General features: G+C 41.1%; 2 pseudogenes; one reads left to right on the top strand and one right to left on the bottom strand.

Annotated features, from left to right (window-relative positions):
* Positions 1–7,119: 7,119 nt before the first annotated feature.
* On the bottom strand, positions 7,120–7,761 carry LOC147983167 (uncharacterized; annotated as a pseudogene).
* Positions 7,762–14,701: 6,940 nt separating this feature from the next.
* On the top strand, positions 14,702–15,267 carry LOC147983166 (uncharacterized; annotated as a pseudogene).
* The last annotated feature ends 281 nt before the right edge of the window (positions 15,268–15,548 follow it).

Genomic DNA, 15,548 nt, shown 5'->3' with positions numbered 1-15,548 from the left:
ACATTTGAACTTATACAGACTAAAATGCCGCCGAAGACTGCCATCACCTCACAAGCTATATGGATTTGAATCATCCACGAGGTCAAAGAAATTGCCATAAAAAATACAAAAATACACAGAACTACCTACTTGATAACAACACAAAAATAATATTGGAACACTTTAACACAAAGCCACACAGATCATGAGTGCATTCACATCAGTAAATAAAATTACTTAAAGCATGATGATAGTTACAGCATGAACAAGAAATGTTGTCGTATCAATTAGGTGCAGAGTCGTTAGATCAGAAGAACACGACCAAGAACCATGTGTGCAACACTTAAAATCAATATAGTACATGTATATGAAATCCAATCCATATTACAATACATCATAGCATGTATATACAAGCAAGGAAGTGAAAGAGAAGTCAATACTTGTCAGGAACAGATAAGACAACGAACGGTAAGGGCAGAGCTACAGAGGTTATGAGGGTATATGCGACAAGGTGCATGAGAGGAATACCATGATATTTACTTTAACTTGCAGATCTCCCATCCACTTTAGTGTACAACAGCCAAAGCACTAAGAACGAGAAAACATTCATTCCCTGCGTCTCCTATCTGGTCACTGCCACCGTTGTTCACCTTGCTCCAGTAAATCTCTCCTCCCATGGCTCACATTTTCTTCAGCTCGTCCTCAGTCTATGTAGTACCAGATCAATGGCTTCCCAAAGAGTATACAACAAAACCATCAGTTAACTACTTTACATCGGTAAAGAAGTATAACCAGTGGAAACTCAATGTATTGGTGGCGTATCTTCATGAGGTAGGCAGAGGAGAGGCCTAACATGGCGAAGAACCTTGCCATTGACACCTTTGACATGACCATCTCCGTCTAAAAGGGGAAACATCGACATGGCAACCCGTCAAGTAGCATTAAGAAGCTAGCATTCTAGGCTCCGGCCTTGTGTCAAACATTTAAATTATGAACAATGACAATTTCATCTCACAGTCAATATCTGCAGTTTTTAGACGTGGAAAAGAAAGAAAAAGAGAGAGAATCAATTACATAACATCATGCAAACAGAGGTAAATAATCATTAGCAAAAAAAATCTGAACACTTACATAACTATGAAGCTTTCTTGAATGATTTCTCTCTAGCCTTTAAGAGGAAAAGCAGGATAACGAAAAGTCAGTACGAGCCTTGAAATCACACATCAATTTCTAACTAAAGGCATGAAAAGCTAAGCATTTAAATCTTCTTATATAGTTAACTCATTATTTATTATTAAGTAACATCAGGTTGTAAAGATGGTTCTAGGGTTATTCTTACAGTTCTGCATTATAGAAAATTATCTCGCAAATATGGAACTTCCCTTGTACAACAGTCAGTTTTAATGTTGGGTAGATATCCAAACCAAAAAAATTGAAGCCAAACACAAGGATTTACTCCAACTTCTTCCTGTAATCCAGAAGCAGTCGCTGAACAATGCAACATGAGCATCACACGAAGGACAGATAGTAAATTGTTAAGGAAAAAAGGGGCATCAAATTATAAAAAAATTCAACAATTAAAACATGGTAAAACCAAACACAAAATTAGTTCTAATTATGTTCCACACAAAATATTAGTTCTAGTTATGTCCCACCAGCAAGAAAAGTGCATATAGAGGTAAGTCGTATCTGGGGATCAAGAACATATGGAAGCATTATCAGTTTATCACTAAACCCAAATATGCAATGATGTGTTTTTTCTTCCTGTCCTACTTCAACCTCAGTGACTCCATTGGAGTAAAGATCTGCCAAAAAAATGCGGCGGCTGATAATTTAACACCACCACAACTACCAAATCAAATCGAACTGAACCAAATCAAATAAGTCCAAGTTGTTCCAAAGCCAGGAATGTGCATGACGGTGGATGACCTCCTCAACGAGCAGACTTTGCTCGTCAGCCACCACCGTCTTCGAAGCTCCTCACCGGCAGAGTGCGTCACCTCCACAACATCTGGCGTCACCTTCCTTTGATGGGTGATGGCCATCGACATCCATACAACAGTCCGTACACAAGGTCAATTCTATCTTTCTTCTGCCCGTACAAGAATCTGCAAGCAAGTCAATTTTATTCAAAATCAGCAGCTCACTTCTATTCTTACAATAACAACAGTCACTTCACTCAGACAACAATAGCAACACAGATCAGAGAGAGATAGAGAGATGGGATAACAACCTTGCTGACACCGGCATTCGTCTTTCCCTTTGTCTAAGAAACATGCGGAGAGCTGCGGCAGGAGGGCTTCGACCAAAGACTCATATGAGCTAGCGATGAGCTCGCGTTGTTGTTGTCCGACGCAGCTTCCGCACCAGTGACATACTCGACGGAGATGAATCGGATGACCGAGATTGACTAACTGACCCCATGGAGAAGGACGGGGCCGCTGACGCCGGCGAGGGCCAGGATTGGCTTGAGGACCCCTCGACCTCGATGACGTGGCTAACGCCATTGTCTTCACGTGGGTGGCCTGGGCTCCTGCACCCACCAGTAAGAAAAGTGCATATAGAGGTAAGTCGCATCTGGGGATCAAGAACATATGGAAGCATTATCAGTTTATCACTAAACCCAAATATGCAATGATGTGTTTTTTCTTCCTCTCCTACTTCAACCTCAGTGACTCCATTGGAGTAAAGATTTGCCAAAAAAATGCATCGTTACGGAGATCAAGCATCGGGCAGTTTCTTTCAATTCCCTCTCCATGCTTTTTTTTGCGGAAAAATTCCCTCCCCATGCTAGTAAACAGAGTATATGCGAAAGCTAGAATGAAAAGAAGGAAAACTGTAAGACTAACCGCAAAGTAAGGTTTTTGTAGATTTTTTAATTGTGCCATCTAAAACTCCAGTTGCACCGATGAGTAAAATAAATAATCGTGTAATAGCAATAAGTTGCTTGCCGTTGAAACCAGGACAATGGTGGATGAAGGGCACGGAACTGCATCATGCAGACATTATAAGTAATCTCACGAGGAAATGAAAGAACAAATTAAGATTATTTAGATTGCACATAACAGAGCACTAACTCTCATAATGAATTTACTTAATTCAGGGATTTCACCATTGTCCATGTGTATCTCCCTTATCTGAAACCCATACAATAATTCTTTTCTCGAGACCTCATCGGTCAAACAACACACATATTGGTAACTTCCAACAACCTTGCTCTGCACATATGATGGCTGCCCAGTGCCCACCAATACAACTATAGAAATATAAGTCACGCCAAAGCGTTTTCATAAGCTATTCTAGCAGCAGGATATCTAATACCATGGTATCAACTTATAATACTGGAATAATAAACATCCCTGAATCTATTATAATACCGAAATAAGCACAATAGCCATCAACTTGCTGTCAAATATATCCAACTTCACGCACTAATCAACCAGTGGCATCAAATCTGCAGGAGTACATTTGCAGAAACTGTCACTAATTTATGCGGAGGACGCTGAATGCACAATGCCAAAAAATTAGAGAGGAGGAGGCCGGCTACCTTGCAGAGAAACAACAATGATGTCTTTCCATGAGGCGGCGGCCACATCGCGGCCCAAACAGACAAGGGGGCTGGTTGTGGAAACGAGTGGTCATGGCTGAACTGAATGAGGGATGCAGAGGGGGCGGGGAAGGAGCAAACAGTAGTGGCGACGACCATATAGGGCTAGGCCATGCGAGGAATCTTGTCAGCACTTCTGTGGTGGGATGGGATGGCGGTGGAGCTTGTGGGTGGCGCTGCCGCTAAGACGTCATGAAGGTCCTTTGGGAGAGGGTCGTACTTGAAGGGGACAACCTTCTTGTGAAGTGTGTCATCGGGGAAGGAGAAGGAGTAGTATGTGGCGGGTGGCTACACCGCCGTGGATGGGAGCGGGCGGAGGAGGCATGAGAGGTTTGGCGGCGGACGGCGCCAGCACCGGAGTGGTAGATAGGAGCCGTGATTGGATGGATTGGGTGGGAGGGCTGGAGATAGAAACTGAGGGACTTTGTGTAAATGTGGGGTGCAGTGCGGGCGTCATTTTGCAAATTTTCCAAAACTTGGCTCACACGCGTTCGATGCAGACCGGGAGGCCGAAAACGACAGATGGCAGACACACTATCATCACCAACTGTGCTTTTTATAAGAGTAGAGATACATCATACTTTAGTAAATATGAAAAGTAAAAAAATTGGTAAAAGATAAGTGTTTAGGCATATACATTGCAAGGATTTTCACTGGGATTTAAAATATAATAAATGATTTAAAATTTATTGTATTATTTTTACTAATCATTATAATATGACTGATGTAAAATTCATTATGGATGTAGAGTAAATGGAGGGACAAATGAGACCCAAGAGCCTCAAAAGTGTGTGATAGGGACAAATATTAGGGAGAAGCGGGATGTTCGACCTAGATCAATATGTGAAGGATCTTCGGTCATAAGACTTTTGTCAGGAAAAAAGATGATTGATAAGGATATCGAAATTGCATCGGAGTCATCGGCTAGCTCTTCACGAAACCAGGATGCGACATGGTTAGTTGTTGCAGTCGAAGACAACAATGACAAATGCTTAACGAGGTCAGGAGAAATCATGCGGCATGGAGCCAGGGGTGGGCCCACCTCAATTCAAGGATATTCACTTGAATACCCATTATTTTCGTCCAAAAAATAGGTATATATAGTATAAATACTGGGTTTTATAAGGAAAAAACGATACTAATAGCCGAGAACGTGATAGTTAAGGATTTCAGCCCAAAACCAGACACACCCCATCGTATTTCCCCCTCACCACACTACGACATGGCCCAAATCACTGCAGCACACACCAGAAAAAAAAACCATCGATTAATCATCACCTTAAGAAAAAAAAACCATCGATCGATCACACGAACCGGCAGCGCCGCCCTTCCCCTGTTCTCCAGTTCTCTGCGCATCACATGCGACCCGTGCCATCAACCGACTGATCGACACGACGGCACCGCACGGCGGCCAGGGCCCAGAGCTCCCGTCGCCTGATCGGCGATGGATCGCAGGTGCGCGTGGCGGCGCAGACGCGCATGGAGAATCCAACCCAGATCTCTCGCCGCCTTTTTATTCTAAAGTTTCTGATCTCTGCAAACTACAATAGGTGGTGGGTTAGCAAGCGTGAAGAAATCAGGGGCAGTAATTGATTCAATTCAAAGCCACAACCCGAATTCAACTTTTGAAGGTAATAATCGCTAACTACACATACTAATCCTTTAACCCCGAATTCAACTATGCAAAGTGTTCTAACTGAATTTTTCTGTCACTATCGAACTGCATTCAGACAACAGGGCCTCGATTTTGTTCCTGTCTTGTTCAATGGGCTGCAGTACAGAAATATAAGACCAAGTAAATTAGTTTGACCATTGACCAATTGCATTTCTACTTAATTATAGTGAAACTAGAGACTAGTTTGCAGTCAATTATGAATTGTTTAGACACGAGAATTTGCAATTTGCCATTTGAATAGATAATGTTAGAACGTTTATAAATTGTTGAACAATTTTTTTACTTCTTAATGTTGAATAGTACCAACTTATGATCATTTTTATCAATATAATATATTATGTGATATCTTTTATATAGTTTATTATAACTAGTATAATATGTTATACGCGCCAAAAGGAAGGTTATATGCTTTCAAATTTTAAATACACAGTCCTCAATTCCTGGGCCCGCCCCTGCATGGAGCAATCATAATGAATTGGATTTTAAGATTTACTTTTTGCAAAAACACTTTATAATGATTATTTGGTTAAGGTGCTCCGACCTCATATATACAAATACCTTTTGTATATTCTATATCAGCAATTCATGCACCTCGATCGATACCCGTAAATAACTTGTCTCTTATTGTCATTTGTGGCTATTTTTGTTGTGTGAAATGCTGCCATAACTTTAGCACGGTCGATATATGTTGTTGTACCTGAGAAGGATACACATGGGTGTGCATTATGAAGTTTAGGGTGTTTATGTACAAACTACACATTTCGCTATGAGCGACCGGCTCAACCAAATAAGTCTTTTTCTTCCAAATATTTTTATGAATACGCTTTTTTGACATTGAAGTACGTTTTTTGGAATATTTGGCTCTACATTAATCATAATAAATATAATCATTTATACTAATTTTTAATACTTAATACATATATTTTTATCAAATAAAAAATATTGTAATATAGTATGGTAAATTTACACTTTGTTTTATAATAAATAATTCATTTTTAACACATTACACCTAAAACATATTTAAAGTGAACACATTACACCTTCTTAGATTAATTTCTAACTATTGCATGAATGTCGTGTATATCACTTTGTGTGTGTTTTTAAATATCTTATTAGAGATCTCGAAAGTATATGATAGATGAAATATTTTGATAGCTGTCTTTGATTATACACACTCAAATAAACAAATCTAGAATACACAAGATGTTCGCAAGGAACTTGTCACTTAATCATTTGCACATCACTTTATGATTTTCTGGTCAAATATGTCTTACATATTACAGTGGATTTGATAATCCGCTGATTTTTTAGTGTTTACTATGAATTTTGTACTGAAATAGCATTGCTCTAACTAAGATAACACTTAGTACAAATTATAAAGCATTCAACTTAAAAATATTAGTAGCCTAACTAAAAGAGAGTGGCACTTTGGTGGCCGAGCTACCTGCAGGCCGCTACCTCGGGCCGTGCAGTATAGCGCCGTGATGTGTGCTTGTTTTTTTTCTCGTGCATATACGTTAGTAGCTGTTAAGTTGAAATACATGCGTGCCATGCACTGGTGTGCTAGCTTTGTATGTGGACCGCGGGTTGCGTAGGGGATACACAAGCATGTCATGAGAGCATCTTCAACAGCCGCGCAACACGCCGCGCGCTAAAAACTCATTTGCCACACGCCCTTCGCCTGATTTGACGCGGCCGGCAACGCTGGCTCCAGCAGCCGCGTTAAAACTGAGCGCGCGTGCGTAGCTCCAGCGGCCGCGCTAAAATGCAGCGTGCGCTAAATATTGCGTACATTCTTTTAATAAAATGATAAATAAAATTCATAGATGAAAATGATACTTAGATATTTTACATACTTTCATAGCATAGATAGATAAAAAACTATGGTGCAACGATTTTTTAAAAATTCCCAGTCATCGTTATCATCATCATCATCATTGCCATCCTTGTTGGTCTGCCCCGAGGTATCGAGCCAAATGTCTTCCCAACAGTCATCATTAGACGAAAAGATCGACTGCCCACCATTTTCAACGATTTTGCACTGCGATAACGCCAGGGCCTTCCGCCGACGCATGTCCAACCGCTCCGCGCGACGCCTTGCTGTCTCCTCGCGGCGCTTTGCCCAAAAGGCTTCCTCGTTGGCGACGTCCTTTGGGTGGCGCCGACGCCACTCCACCATGGCCCGCTCGTCCTCCTCGGCGACAAGGAGGCGGCGCTACCGCCGAGCGTGCTTCGCACGGTCCTGGTCCATGATAAGACGAGGCGGAGGGGCGATGTCGTGTGCCTGCTGGCGCGTTTGGACATCCTGGAAGTTCATCTGCTGACGCGGCTTGTCCAGGCGCCACGCCGTCGCGTCGTAGGCGCGTGCAACCTCGTGCGAGGTCCGGAACGTACCGAGGCCGAGTCGGACGTCGCCGGACCGAATCTCGACGGAGTACCGGCCGTTGGGGCGCTGGCGGACGCCGTGGTAGCCCGATGCTCCTCGGCGGCGCGGCGGCATGGTGGCTCGTCGGTGGCGGGGCGCTGGAGCGGCAAGGAGAGGAAGCGATGGACGCGCTGGAAAGGCGAAGAAGCTATGAGATGCGTGTGGCAGTGTGGATAGGCGCGTGGTGAGCGTCGCAATTTTTAGGCACGCCGGAAGCGACGGGTCAAAAGTAGCGCGCGAGCTGCCGCCCTTTCCCGCGCGCGCTGGAGCACGCGAAACCGTCCAGCGCGCGCTAAAAACTAAGTTTACCGTACGCGCCTCTTTTGGCGCGGCTGTTGAAGATACTCTGAGCCTGATGGGCTGATTTAAAATTAGCACATGTGGGGTGGTGCGATGTTAATTCTGGGCCCCTCTGTCGCTGCAGGCTAGCCTAACCTCAGAAGCTGGCCGGTGCTCCGCTGAGGTGATTTCTTCTGAACCCATGGACAGCAGCAGCGTCGAAGACCAGTTCCGATCGGTGGAAGCCAATGTTGCCTCGCACAGCAATGGTGAGAGGAAGGTCGTTGGTGACTCAAACGACATGGCTCCTCAAATACGACTGCTGCAGCTGTAGGAGAGGATGGAGATGCAGAGGGTGTGGTCGTCAACAACTCAAAAGGCTCTTGCTGGACTCTCTGACGGTAAGGAACAGTCACCCTGGCATGGCACATGTTGACGGAGCCAACTCCCGTGCCGCGTACATGAAACTGGAGTGATGCATGGTTGACGGCGACGTGGAGCTGTGCTGCACTCCGGTGTTTGCTGGTGTACTGAGCCCGCGCAGAATATCAAAAGAGATAATATCAACTGCAGTCATATAACTTACGTTCAATGTTCAGTTTGATGCTAAAATTTTAAAAATACGAATTTATGGTCATCTAACTTGCGTCCTTACGCAAATACGGTCACTTTGCTTGTATTCAGACGTATCCTGCGATGATGTGGCATGTCAGCGTGGCTATGCCCATTGTCAATGATTGGGAACAGCTTGAACGAGGCGCGCATATTTTTATTTTACAGAAACACCCCTTGTTTTGTATTTAATTAAGCAGTAGCCCTTCAATAACACATGTGGGTACAACTTAATCGCAAAGAATATTTGAGGAGAATTAAACTCTAGACATCGTATACGCACACGCACTAGCTACATATTCGTGACTATAAAGGGATGTGCCTTCTTTAATATGGACGCAGATTCTTTTTATATTCCATTTTTCCCCACGTTCAGCCAGAAAACCGGTTCCAAAAAATCTCACCTTTTTGTCCCAAAAATTCAAATGAAATTCAAATTTGAAAAATCGCAAGTTCAATTCATTTTCGTTCTGATACTGTATGCATATGAGAGATATATATTTGACATGGTTTCTGTCATTTAAATTAAAAAATTCAGGCAATAACATAGTTTTCTGGTGACCACAAAAATTTCTAGTAACCGATCTGTTATCAGAAATTTGGTCCAGGAGAAAAAGCCCGAATACGAGTAGTTCCATTGCCAAATATAAAATTTATTGTTTATCTTTTAGACAATTATAGGTATTTGGTGTAGTGGTTAGCTCCTGCGGTTTCACACTTGAGGTCGGCGAATGGAATCCATCGGGCCCCTTTTTTCCCTGCGGAATTATCCATGCGCCCAAGTTACAAATTTTTGGTTGACCCACTGACAGATGGGCCTTGTGTAGATTAGTCTAGTTACCTGGTTAGCCTAACCTGTTGTTAGTATCACACCGACTAGTGGCCCCACCCCTAAATTATCAATTAGACATGTGCGTCTATTTATCTGATTAACCTGGACAAACTTGACATGTTTTTTTAGAATAACTTGACGTGCTTTTGTGTGTAATCAAATAGATTTTAGTTGTGCATGTACAACATCGGGCAGCACTGGTGGGATGGATGTAATTGTTTAATTAACAGGTTGTTGGTTCGATGCCGTAAAAAAAACAGGTTGTTGGTTCGAACCCAATCTACCTCATCCTTTTTTCATTATATTTGACGTCTTTTGCGTCATTAAATAAATTACGTAGGGACTTTTCTGAAAAGAAAAACGGTGTGCTAGAGTCACCCAACCCCTTGTGCACTCCTAGCCACTGACAGGTGGGCCTCCGTCAGGCTGGCGCGTCACATGGGCAGGCTATACGGCTAGATACGAGCGAAGTGACCGTATTTGCATGATAACGCAAGTTGGATAACCATAAATCCGTATTTTTCTTCTACGAATACAGTTAATATACGGGAATGTCATGCACGGTTCGCACCGATCGTAACGAGCACTGACGGGGCTGATTCCAGCCTGCAGGTAGCTCGGCCACCAAAGGCCATTTTGGCAATGAAAGTTGCTTTATGGTTTAGTACTATAAATTGTGTTTTTATCTTGTCAAACAGCGTAGTCATCTTTGATGCGTCATCCCTGACAGCTAAATTCGCACACGCCTACGGAAGCAGTGTCCCTGCGGGCTCCATTGTCATGGCCGAATTGATACTTCGGGAGAATATCTGATACTCCCACCCTTAGGGTGCTCCCAGTGCTCCAAACTCGGTAGCACATTTTTAAATGTTCAAAAATTTCTAAAAACAATCTAGCACATTGACACAACATCAACTTATGTTGTAAAAAAATTCAAATCAAAATTCAAAACATTGCTCGAGATAGAAAAATAACAATATTGGCATAAATGTGATAATGGGTCAAATCTAAAGCCTAACTTATGTTGTGTACTATCTACTGTCGAATTTGTCATTTATGTTTCTCAAGCTATGTTTCAGATTTTGATTTCAAATTTTGTGACAACATACAATGATGTTGTGTCTGTGTGCTGGATTTTTTTTCTGAATTTTTTGAACATTTACAAATGTCCTACCAGTTTGGAGCCCGGGGAGCACCCTAGGAGTTGGGAGTACCGGATATTCTCCTGTGGTACTTCGTGATGGATGTGCACCCCTGGGCAGTGATCCTCGTTTTCGTGTACCCTCGACCTTTATCCTCCATTCCACACAAGTGTTTTAAAAAAACGCTTTAGCTATACATCACGCGACTGAAAAGACGACAATTAGGGTCAGTCAAATTCTTTTTCCTAAACTATGCACACACACCTACACTACCACGTGCATGCATGCAACTTGCAGCCAGTGCGTGCAGGACAGGTGACGCGGCCGCCGAGATCGTTATGGGGCTTGCTAGTGCAGAGTAATTGAGATCAAGCGAGCAAAGCTCATCTTCATATAAATTAAAAAAATTAATTTTGCGAATTTTCTCCATCATGTGAATGTACGAGTCCGAGCGTGTTTCGTTGTCTCTTCTCCCTGCCTTCTTTATTATGTCCTGTAAATGTCTCTAGTTCATTCTTTCTAAGAAAACTTTAATATTTTGATTTTATTTTAATTTTTGTTTCATTTTGTTTCTACCAATGTCACTAATTCATTCTATCTTCGAAAACTTCATTATTTTGATTTTGTTTCATTTTATTTCTTTTTTAAAGGTAATACCATTGTCACTAATTCATTCTTCCTTAGAAAAATATCATTAATTTTATTTTTGTTTAGTTTTTGTTTCATTTTGTTTCTTCTTTAAAGTCAATACCAATGTCACTAATTTATTCCTTTTTAGGAAACTTTTGTTCTATGAAACCACTTTTATATGCTTATTATTGCATATTCTAAAAAATGCATTTTTTGTAAATTGTGTGCAATTTATTATTATTATTGTTATTATTATTATTTTCTTTTTTAAGGGTAATACCAATGATACTAATTTGTTTCATTTTAGAAAACATGTTTTTGCGAAAACTTCACTTTTGCATGTCTAATCTTGCATATTATAATAAATGCAATTACTGTGTAAATTGTGTGCAAATTTTACCATTATTTCTTTTTGTTTTTATCCCCTTTCCTCTCAAAGGGTAATACCAATGTCACTAATTCACTATTTCTTAGATTAATTCATTGTTTTGATTATGTTTGAGTTTTATTTATTCTCTTCCTTATTTACGTGTAATACCAATGCCACTAATTCATTACTTCTTTGGAACTTTATTTTTGTGAAATATTCGTTATTATATGTTTATTCTAGCATATTATAAAAAAGTAAATTTTGATGCATATTTTGGAATTTTTTTTGTCATTATTTCTTTTTAAAAATAATTTTCTTTATCCTTTAAGAGTAATACCAATGGCACTAATTTATTTCATTTAGAGAACTTTTTTACGGAAATTCCAATATTACATGCTTATTCTTGCATAAATTTTTAGAACATAATTTATGTGTACAATGTGTGCAAATTTTGTTATTATTAGTTTAGCTTTTTATTTTATTTTTTAAAGGGTAATACCAGTGCCACTAATTCATTCTTCCCTAGAAAACTTTTTTACTTTTTATTATTGTGTTTTAGTGTTTGTTTCTTTTTAAGGGTAATACCAATGCCACTATTTGCTTCCTTCTTATGGAACTTATTGTTTGCAAAAAAATCACTATTATATGTTTATTCTTGCATATTATACAAAACCGCGAGTTTTGCACATTTTATCTTGATTTGTATTTTTTTTATTTTCTTTCTACTTCAACGTAATACAAGTGCCACAAGTTCAGTATTTCTTAGATAACTTCATTATTTTGATTTTGTTTCTTTTTTCCTTTTTAGTTTAATACCAATGCCACTATTCCTTCCTACTTAGGGAACTTATTTTTTCCAAAAAGTCCAGTAGTATATGCTTATTCTTGCATATTATACACAATTGTAGATTGTGATAATTTTAACATTATTTGTATTTAATTTTTTATTTTCTTCCTACTTAAAGGATAATACCAATGTCACTAATTCATTCTTTCTTAGAAAAATTCATTATTTTGCTTTTTTCAGTTTTTATTTCTTTTGTTTATTTTAAGGCTAATACAAATGCTACTAATTCATTCTTAAAAATTTCCTTTTTGCAAAATTCCTCTATTATAAGATTATTTTGGCATGATATTAGGAAGTGCAATTTTTTTCTTAATTGTGGGCAAATTTTATCGTTATTTATTTTGTTTTTCATTTTCTTTGTTCTTAAAGGTAATACCAATGCGACTAATTAATTCCTTAGAATATTTTTTTACGAAAAGACTACTACATTATTTGCTTACTCGTTTTTTAATACTTTTCCACTTTCTTTCCTCTCTTTTTTGTGGAAAAACTTCCAATCTATTCATCTTCAATGGTAATACCAATGCCAAGTTGTAGTTGTGTAACATTTTCCCTTTTAAAATTTGTGTTTGTTTTAATTAGGGTTAATCTACTCCCATGATTAGCTGGCCGAAACTATACGTACGTGGCGACTCATCTGCAAATCACATGCACCATAAGTATATTCAGCAATTAAATATAGGTTCAATGCAAAAAAAAAGAACAATTTTATATAGGCAGATGTACATGTATCCTCGTCTAAACAATAAAAAGAAAAAAAACGAGCTCACGATTAGTAAAGTGGACATGTTAGTTATTTTTATCTTGCTCTTAGACCAAGCATGCGGACGTTTCATGCTACAACCGGCCAGTGGCGAAGCCACACTTTGGCTGTGTGGTCAATTGACTGCACAGTATTTTGAGCAAACCTCTCTCGATACAAGCATTTTCCCTGCATAAATTAAGAAAATAGTTAAATATTTAGAAATACTTTGTGCTTGCATCATAGTTTTTTTTTTGAACTGGACATCATAGGTTATAGTGCTGGCACCGCCAGTTTGAAACGGGCACACAAACTGTGGGAGCAAAGTAGCTGAAAATTGGCCATGCATACTGCTCAAGTCAGGCCCTCGGATTGCTGATTAGGAAGGCAATATGACAAAATCGACTGATAGATTATTTAGGTCGGCCTAAATAATGACTGACCTAGCTACCCCTAAAAAATGATTATTTAGGTCAGCCATTTTTCGTTGTAGATGAATGTTCTGTCCATTGATCTAAAGGTAGATCAAAGAGTGACTTACCCAAATTATAAATTGAGTCACCTGACATCCAGCCGACCCCTTAAGAAAATATGTCAACACAAGTTCGAATCACCTAGCCAACATCACATACTAACTAGTGCAATCTACCTAGCTGATTGTATCTTAACAACACATGATTAGATGGTAGGGCGGAAGGCGAGCTCTGATGCGGCGGCTTGACCACCATGGCTTCCTCACGACGGTGCAGCCCAAGGTCACCTAAACCCTCCGAGATCGATGCACGAGAGAAGGGACGGATTTGCAAGGCAAGAAGGAAGGGGGGAAGATAACAGAGGGGGGGAGTGACTGCGGGGGTGGGATTTTTTTCTTCGAAAAGGAGGTTATCCCCCGGCCTCTGCATCAGAAAGATGCATGCGGCCATCTTATTAATAAAAGCAAATAGTCTGACAAAGTCAACCGGTCTCACAATATAAAAGATCACTCATCAAGAGCTAACTGAAAGAGATCGGAATAGCCACAAACGGCATAGAAAAAGAGATAGGAAACTAGCGGGGGTGGGATTTGAGGGACGGAAAGATAGGGTTCAATTGTGAAAATGGGTTGTGGCCCAATACTAGCCTGCAAGCTGTTTCATTTCATTTCTTTTCTTTTTGAGCCGCCCGAGTTAATTTTTGTAGGCGATTTCCTTTTAATAACCGTCTCGGTGAAAAATAAAACCATGTGGTAGGGTTATTACAGGCGGTTCCGTTCATTTGGGACACAAATGCCCATTTTAACTAGTGTTGCTAGTATAAATCGGGTCTTTTGTTTTGTCTAGATTCTCAAGAAATTATATGTTCAGTAGGCTCTTGGGCGTCAGAAATATTTACTAATATTGCGATGATTAATACACATGGTTAATATGTGGTGAATTTCTTACTCACCATTCTTAATTACATTTGTCAAAAATTTATTACATTCGGTTTTTGTTCAATGTGATGTAACTAGTAAAAGAGTTTGATGCATGAGCAACGAATGGAAACGTTTGAAAGGATAAACACAAATTTACAGCGCCACCAATCTAATTACTCCTACGTACGTCTTACAGTATATATAGGTCGAGTCTGAGAGAGAAACAAATCAGACGACGACGACCATGGCTGCTCTCCAAGCTCTCTCCTCCGCCCTCGTCCTCCTGCTCCTCGCGCAGCACGCGCGCACGGCGAGGGCGAGCACGCTGGAGGACACGTGCACGCTCGTCGCCACCGGCTCCTGGGAGGCCGCGCACGACTACGACTTGTGCGTGAAGACGCTGGGGGCGGACCCGGCGAGTGCGACGGCCGACGAGCTCGGCCTCGTCGTCATCGCGGTGAGGATCGCCGGGGCGACCGCCAAGGCCACCGGCGACCGCATCGCCCGGCTGCAGGCCGCCGAGACGTCGCCCCGGCGGCGGCTGGTTCTGGAACAGTGCGCCAAGGACTACGCCTTGACCGTGCGCCGGCTGGGGCGCGCCGCCAGGGAGTTGGCCGCAGGCGGGGACGAGGACATGCTGACGGAGGCGGCCACCCTGCTGGAGCAGGTTGGTGGCACGCCGGTGCGCTGCGACAAGGCGTTCCTCTTCCGGGCCGGCGAGAGGACGCCGCTGACCGACGCAGACCACGAGCTCAACGGCGTGAGCTGGCTGGCGTTGAAAATCTTGCGGCATTGCTTAAACAACGGGGCAAAATGAGCGAGTAGCACGAGGCCTTCTTCTACCTCCGGAAGAAAAATGATCATCTTTCCGGACAGCAAAACTTGTGATGTGCAACAATATAATGAGTAATAATATAACTTGACAATTTCCAATGGAGATTGTAGAACGCTGTGGTCTTATCAGTATTTATTTATTTCAAAAATGACGCTGAAGATTTTCTCTGATTCACAAAAG

Source organism: Triticum urartu, chromosome 2A (genome assembly GCF_056163025.1).
Source record: "Triticum urartu cultivar PI428250 chromosome 2A, HENAU_Tu73, whole genome shotgun sequence".
In the NCBI taxonomy this organism is placed as follows: domain Eukaryota; kingdom Viridiplantae; phylum Streptophyta; class Magnoliopsida; order Poales; family Poaceae; genus Triticum; species Triticum urartu.
Note: the sequence above shows the minus strand (reverse complement) of the source record. Positions and strands in the feature narration are given on the sequence as shown.